General features: G+C 54.9%; 2 protein-coding genes across 2 annotated transcripts in view; one reads left to right on the plus strand and one right to left on the minus strand.

The window, feature by feature from the left end:
* Positions 1-1,543, minus strand: part of WDR25 (WD repeat domain 25) — a 206,383-nt gene extending 204,840 nt beyond the window's left edge. The window contains exon 1 of the mRNA XM_019518559.1: positions 1,454-1,543. The gene's annotated coding sequence lies outside the window, so the exon portion shown is untranslated. The remainder of the gene's footprint in view (positions 1-1,453) is intronic.
* A 220-nt stretch (positions 1,544-1,763) lies between these two features.
* Positions 1,764-7,813, plus strand: part of WARS (tryptophanyl-tRNA synthetase) — a 46,276-nt gene continuing 40,226 nt past the window's right edge. The window contains exon 1 of the mRNA XM_019518560.1: positions 1,764-1,847. The gene's annotated coding sequence lies outside the window, so the exon portion shown is untranslated. The remainder of the gene's footprint in view (positions 1,848-7,813) is intronic.

Below are 7,813 nucleotides of genomic sequence, written 5' to 3' on the forward strand. Positions count from 1 at the left end.
CCCCTGGACCCACCCACAAATTGTGCCCCCCCCCCGCAACTCAGGAGGCACCAGTCACCCCTGATGGGTGCTAAATACTAAACAAGTATAGTAAGAAACTGACAACTGTAAACAGAAGAGACAGATTAAAGCAGGAAAAATACAGATGCAGGAAAATGAGATGCTTTTGTTAGGATTCAGAAACTAAGTCTTCTAAATAGTGCATTTCTGTTTTATAAGGAACAGGAATTTCCGCGTTAATTTAGAGACCAAACATCCAGTTCTTGGATGAGACCAGTTATAACAGGTCAGAACACAAGACAAACAGACGAACCCATCAAAAACAGTAACAAACAACTAAAAACAGTTTTTTGCTTACATAGTATAACACAACTGTGCCTTCTAAATAACACAACACAAACAGGCCTGCCAAGGACAAATCTTTTCACAGGCCTCAACCTGTGATCCAACACACGCAAACATCAGGTAAAAAAAAAAAAAAATACCAGCCCTGGAGACTGAAAGGATGTTGTTGATTACAACGTGCTCAAACCCAGGTTCCCATTCCACACCCGACAAGATCTGCCTGCCCATATTTGCCTACAGTCAACTGAGCTTTAGGGTGAGGTTACATACGATGCTTAGACTGTGCAGAATCAGCAGTGTTACAGTGTGCTGAGGCCTAATGCTGCCTTCAGGCCTGCACAGCTCTGACTTGCAGCTAGAGGGTCTGTGGCCAGCAGCAAGGACATTTGGGCTCTATCCCCACACTGGGGCACAAGGTGGTTTGGAAGTGGTGCATCCTGGGATGCTGGAGGTCTGCAAATGGCTGGCTTTATCTCCACAGAGCACACTGGGTACATCCATACATTCATCAATGTGCCTTAGGTAGCGCTCATTAAATCCAGTCCCTCCACCGTGAGATACTAGAAAAATGTGCATTAGCCTGTTTTAATGGACATTAGCTAAAAAGCATGGGGTTTTTTGTGACATTTTAATGCACATTAAAATAAGCTAATGCACATTAAAGCTCATGTGTAGATGCACCCAGAGCTGACCCAGACAGGAGCTGGGTAACCGCCCAGATCGACCCCTGCCGGAGCCGGGTACCCTGGAGACCCTGAGCAGCCTCACCCGGCTGGAAGGAGCAGGCATGCGGCTTTTAGGCGCCGATTATTTATTCAGCAAATACAAATCCTTGGAGCAACTGGGCTGAAAGTTATTAATCCACCTCTTGGTCTGTGAAGGGGACGCTCCTCAATAACGTGTTTGTACCTCTCGGCACAAGCGAGCACCAGGCCCCAGTGAGCGCGGCCGAAGTAAAACCCCGGCACGGGTCGGGCCCCGCGGCCTCAGCTGCTCTATTTTGCAACCGGGCACCAGGGCTGCGGCCCAAAACCCCCTCCCCAACAAAATGAGACGGCACAACACAGGGGGAGGGGCTAGTTCTCCCCCTTCCCTCTCAGCCGCTAACCCGGGTCCCGGGACGGGGCAGCCGCAGCGTCTCTCGGGGCTGCCGGCCCGGCGCGAGGCTGCAGGTGCCGAGCGGCGCCTCCCTCCTCCCCTCTCTCGGGGGTGGGACTCACGGGCAGAGTCCAGCTGCAAATGTCGCCGGGCGGAAACGCAGCCCCTCGACCTGGGGACCCCGCGGCTGTGAGAGCGGGGGGGGTCCTCGCCACCCCCCGCGAGGCCGCGACAGGCGGAGAAAGCTGGAGTGGAGGAGCGGGCCCGTCCGTAGCCCCGGGGGAGGGTGGGGGGAGGAGGGGACACAAGGGTTCCGGCCGTGCTGTGTTTCCCGCCGGGAGGCATTGAGCGCTGCACCGCGCGGGGCTGATGCAACTGGAGCGTGAGGAGCCGGCGGCGCCGGGGTGAGCGGGGCTGGGGCCGGGGGTGGGTGGATACAGACATCGCGTTTGTGGTCCCGCAGACCGGTGCTGGCGGTCCGACGGGCAGTGGTTTCTCCTGCATCGCCCCAGCTCTCCACCCTCGGGTGACCCCCAGGCAGGATTACTCTAAGTTTCTGGGACTGGGTTCTGCAGGCAGGGGGCACCCGCTTTCCCTGCCTCCGCAGACGGGCGGGGAGAGAAACTGGGATCCCCGCGTGCAGAGATAGGCCCTAAGCAGCCCCCACCGCGGGCTCCTCTCTAGGCGGCGGATCACCTCAGGGACACTGCAGGGGGGAGGCGTCATCCCCGGATCGGGCCCCTGCCCAGTGCTGCACGAGGGGCCGCATGCGTCTTGCCCAGTGGAGTGGATCAGCTGTGGCAGCCATGTTCACCAGCGTGGGTCTGGGTCTGGATCTGGATGTGTTTTGTTCGGTGACATCTGTTCATGCCCTTGGATATCACTGAACTTTTTCCCTGCTCCTGGGAAATCTTCCAGTTCCCTTCTGCTCTGCGCAAAAAGCTCTCAAACTCTGGCCAGAAACAGAGGCTGAATGTTTCTCGTTTAACTTGGCTTTTTTTCAGAGAGATGGGAACTGGGTCTCAGGTTTCAAGGCGGGAGCATTAAAGCTCTTACTGTGGTAGCAAGTTGCTTATTTCTGTTTCATTGTGGGGGTTTTTGGCTGCTGTGCATCTTCTGGAACATGTCAATGGTGGCAGCTTGTACTGTACATCAGGAGTCAAGTAGGGGTGACTTGATAAAGATCTTTGTGGCTGATACCAATAGCCCATTGTTAACCAGCCATATCAGCCAATGCTGATCTGATAACTGATTTACTATAAATGCAAGACATTTAAAAGTACTGACATAAACAAGCCTTTTTTTTTTTTTTAATGCACTCCAGCAGCCTCCTGCATCCCATGTATCCGTGTCCCAGCACTTAAAAATTATGTGGAGGGCACTTGAACTAAAGCTCATCAAATGACCTTTAGTTCAAGCACCACCACCACCATTTTTAAGCATGGGGACACTTTTTAAGCAGAGCGGGGCCAGGGTGGTTGCGGGCTGCTGAAGTGTCACCTAAAAAGACCTGGACTGTCCAGCCCTCTTCTGCTCTCAGCACAATCCTCTCATCATCCCCTCTATGCCACGGGCCATTAGAGCAACCTAATGAGCATTTATTTAGTACCTCGTATTGGCGGTACTAAATTTAATGTGCATTAGAAAAAGAGCATTAATGCACATGTAGACATGTCCACGGAGTAGTTCTCAACTGGGGTACCAGGAAACTGTTTCAGGGATGCACCTCCATTGCATCCGGGTGGAGCTGTCTTGCATCATTTTGTTTCTGGGAGGAGCTGCAGGGCTGACTGGGAAACAGCTGCAGCAGGAACACTTCTGCTCTGCCCTTCCTAGCCTGTCCTCCATATCCCTTTCTGGAAACAAAGGCACCAGGAACAGTTGTGCTTGGCCACATCTGGGCAACTAAGCAAGGTATGAACTCACAGTATTGACCATGCAGAGTGTACTGGGATGTAGGTAGGGGTGGTAGTAGTGTAATTGGGGTGGGGGAAGGCAAGGGGCAAGGGCACCAGTCTGAGTGCCAGCTTTGAAGGGATACCTGTATGGCTTCCTTCCCCCAGGAGTTTTTCCTGCAGCAGGGACAACCCAGAAGGTGCAGCTCTATGCTAAGCAGTGTATTTGGGGAGAGGAGTGGGGTAGAATGGAATGAGTCCTGCTCCCACCCTGAGGCTTTCTCATGAGGGGCACAGCCCTGCCTTCAGGGTTAGGGGTGAACCCCAGAGCAGCCCCAGAGACTTGTGCTGCTACCTGTTCCTGAGGGCAACAGCTTGAGACAATGCTGCTACATAAGCTGCTTCTGCTATGTAGTAACAGCTCCCGTGTTGATCTCTTCACAACCAAATTGATACTTTTACAGTCGGGGACAGGTCTACCTGCAGATCACTAGTGCCTGCTCTCCGCTCAGTCTTCTCCCCATCCCCTCCATGCCCTGGGCACAGAAATAACTAGTTATGTGGCTGGAATAGTAATGCTCAACTGAGCTGCCACCATATTCAGAAAGGTTATGGAAGGGTGTCTTGAGCCTAAAAATGTTGAGAACCCCAGAATTAACTGGTTCAGAGAAACATAATCTTCTCTGGCTTTTGCTTGACTTCAGACTAACTTGACTAATCACCTTTCTTATGCATTATATTGACAAGTGGACTTCAATATTTGGAAAAGATAGAATCTCTCATTCAGACTTGTGAGCGTAAACAATTTATATAACATCAAGAAGTTGGCTTGCATTCATTCCTGTAAATCAGGGGTGGGCAATTATTTCGGGCGGAGGGCCACTTACTCAGTTTCGGCAAGCTGTCAAGGGCTGCATGGGTAGCCCTGCCCCTTGACAGGTGCCCCGCCCCTTGGTCACTCTCTTGGGACCAATGTCCAAGGCCAGCACCAGTGGGGCCCAGACTGGCAGGGGTCTGTGGAGCCGGGCTGGGCTTCACCAGCAGGGAGAGGGGGGAGCTGGCCCGGCTCCATAGAGCCCCTGCCAGCCAGGACCCTGTACCCCTGCCGCCCTGCTCTGGGTCCTGCCGGCACTAGCCCTGGGACACCAGTGCGGGCCCCATGCTCCCACTGGCTCCCTACCCACTCGCTCCCGGTGCCCCCTAGCCCCGTGGTACAGGCGGGGGGCAGCGTGCAGCCCAAACCCCCTGCTCACCAGCAGGGAAGGAGCTGGTGCAGAGCGTGGGGAAAAGTGGCCCCTTGCCCGCCCTGTGGCTCACTCTCCCTGCTGCAGCTGCTTGCAGCCCACACGGGGCTGTCCTGAGCAGGCACAGGCAGCCTCACCCAGGCCATGAGCGGCTGCAGCTCAGGGCACTGGTCACGGGGTGGGCGAGGGACCTCTTTTCCTCCCACTCACGCAGCACCAGCTTGTAACCTGCCCCCTCTGCCAGCCTGCCCCCCACCGCCCCTGCACCCTCACCCCCCTGCTTGCTGTGCCGGGAAGTGTTTGCTGCTGTTGCCCACCTGGAGCTCTCACACTGGGCAGCACAGAGGCAGCGGTGGCAAACACTGCCCAGCATGGCAAGCAGGGGGGCCATAGCAGCTGTCGCCGCACCCAACCCCAACTGGTGAGCCTGGAGCCAGTGCAGGGCCCAGGCTGGCAGCGGGGGTGGGTTACAAGCTGGTGCTGAGCGCAGAGAGAGGGGAAAGCAAACCCTTGCCTGCCCCATGGCCAGTGCCCCGCACTGCAGCCACTCGCAGCCTGGGTGGGGCTGCCTGTGCCTATTCAGGACAGCCCCACCTGGGCTGCAAGCAACTGCAGCAGGGAGTGCAGGCCACAGGCTTCCCCTGGGTCCTACTACCTCTGGCTCCTGTCATATTTTATGGGAACCAAGGGCAGAGAAATATTAATTTTCTAAACTTTTTAGGGGCCCTGCAGGCCAGATAGAATGGCCTTGCCTTACTGGATGCAACCCGCGGGTCTTATTTTGACCACCCCTGCTGTAAATTGACTTCCAGACCTTTGAATTAATTGTTTGCAAATCCAGTTTCATTCAGCATCTTTGTGTAAAGGAATTCCTCTTAAAATGAAGTGAACCTCTCCTCCATGACTCCTGATCCCCACAGATTTATTGTAGAATTACAAAGAAGTCAGGCTGGAAAGGACTTCCAGAGGTCAAGTAGTCCAGCCCGTTGCGTGACACAGGATCATCCCTATCCAGACCATCCTATACAAACCATAAGCTAAACTCTACATAAGACTTTCACCAACCATGCTACAACATAGTCCTAATATCCTGACCTGCCACAGATAAAGCAGGGGAACCATGGCAGGCAGTATGCGGCTTTTGTAAAATGTTAGTATACATTCAAGAGGTCCCAGATAGGGGGCCATGCCCCCCACTAAAGAGAAAGACAGAAACCGTCATAGTCCATACAAGTCTGACCACTGGGTAAAATTCCTTCCTGATCCCAAATATGGCAGTCGGGCAGACTGTGAGTGGAGGGGCATGACCCTCTAGCCAGGAATCTCTAGCTTTCGTCCCAGCATGAGTATTGGCACACCCCAGTCAAAGTTCCCAGGCATGGCTGTAACCAACGTTCAATGCCTCTGGGAAGACTTAAAAACACTTTGACACATATAGCATAAAAGGGAGGGTGGGGGCAGCCAGCAAAGGCCAGAAGCATGGGAAATACCCATAGTAGAACATACCTACACCTAGATCACCCCAACTAGTGGCTGTTCAACCTCTTCTTGAACACCTCTAGTGATGGAGACTCCACAACTTCCTCAGGCAGTCTATTCAACTGCCTCACCATTCTAAGAGTGAAGCAGTTTTTCTGAATATCCAGTCTAAGCTAACTTTGCTGCAGCTTTAAGCTGTTGGTCTGCACCCTCCTCTCTGCAGCAAGAGAGAAAAGATACTTCCCATCTTCTTTATGGCACCCCTTCAAGTACCATGACCCCTCTTAAGCACATTTTCTACAAGGTGAATATGCCTAGTAGAGCTGTGCGAAATTTTGCCTGGTGTTTCGTTTCAAAGCTGTTTCAATGCATTTTGAATTTGAAACAGTGAAATCAAAATGAAACAAAAGCCTCCAAAATGGCTTCGAAATGAAACAAGGGCACTCAAAATGTTTCTAAAGTTTCGGCACATTTCAAGCTTTGAAGCCAGGCTTACTTGGCTTCAGTGCTGGTCCCAGCTGGTAGCAGCAGCCTCCTGTCATATGGCAGACTGATCGGGGCTTGAGCGCACCAAGAATCCCAAGAATGCGGGCCCCTGATCTGCCTGCCAGACAGATGACAGGAGGCTGCTGCTGCCAGCTGGGACCAATGCTGGTTGCAGTCTGCACCTAGCACCAGGAAGATCGACTGGGGCCAGCAGCAGCACCAGCCTCCTGTGATCCAGCAGGCAGGTTGGGGCCCTAGCATCACCAGGAGGAGTCCAGAACAGCCCCCGCAGCCCTCTGTAGGGTGCGGGCAAGCTCCCAATCTGCCTGCCAGATCACAGGAGGTTGGTGCTGTTGCCTGGGGCCAGGGCAGCACAGACCAATCTTCCTGTCTCGGGCTGCACCCAGCCAGCAGCATGTGCCTCCTGCATCTGGCAGGCAGTTCAGGGCACCCTTTACCCCCAGTAGGAGTTGGCAGATCCCTGCAGCCCTCCCAGGAGTACAGGGAGGCCCCAACTGGCATTATGGATCACAGGAGGCTGCTTCTGCCACCTGGGATGGCACTGGGCACGCCCTGCACCCAGCACCAGGAAGATGAGTGCTGCCACTGGTCCCAGCCGACAGCACCAGCTTCCTGTCATCTAGCAGGCAGATCGGGGGCCCCCCCATATCCCCAGGAGGACTGCAAGGGCTGTGCCGGACTGTTCCTGGGGACACGGGCCCCCGATATGCTTCCCAGATCACAGGAGGCTGGTGCTGCTGCCTGGGGCCAGTGGCAGGCAGGCCTGGAATATATCTGCTCGTGCAGGGACCCACCCTCGCCCCAATCCCAGCTGATATGCCTTGTGCCCCATACCAGAGCCGGCCCAAGGAGGGTGTGGGGCCCGGGGCAAATCAGCTTGTGTGGGGAGCTGCCCACGCCCCAGGATTAGGGCAATGGCGGGTCCCCATGTGAGTTGATATGCCCTGGGCCCTATACTGGAGCCAGCCCGAGGAGGGTACGGGGCCTGGGGTAAATCAGCTCATAAGGGGACCCTCCCCAATTCTGCGGCAGGAGCAGGTCCCCATACGAGCTGATTTGCCCTGGGCCTGCCTGCCTTTGGCCCCAGGCAGCAGCACCAGCCTCCTATAATCTGGGAGGCAAACTGGGGGCTCGCACCCCCGGGAGCAGTCCGGCAAAGCCCCCGCAGCCCTCCCAGGGGTGGGCGCAGCCCATACCTAGCACCGGGAAGATTGGTGCTGCCACTGGCCCCAGCCTCCTGTCATC

This window comes from Gavialis gangeticus, unplaced genomic scaffold (assembly GCF_001723915.1).
Source record: "Gavialis gangeticus isolate Ggan-Ray unplaced genomic scaffold, GavGan_comp1, whole genome shotgun sequence".
NCBI lineage: Eukaryota > Metazoa > Chordata > Crocodylia > Gavialidae > Gavialis > Gavialis gangeticus.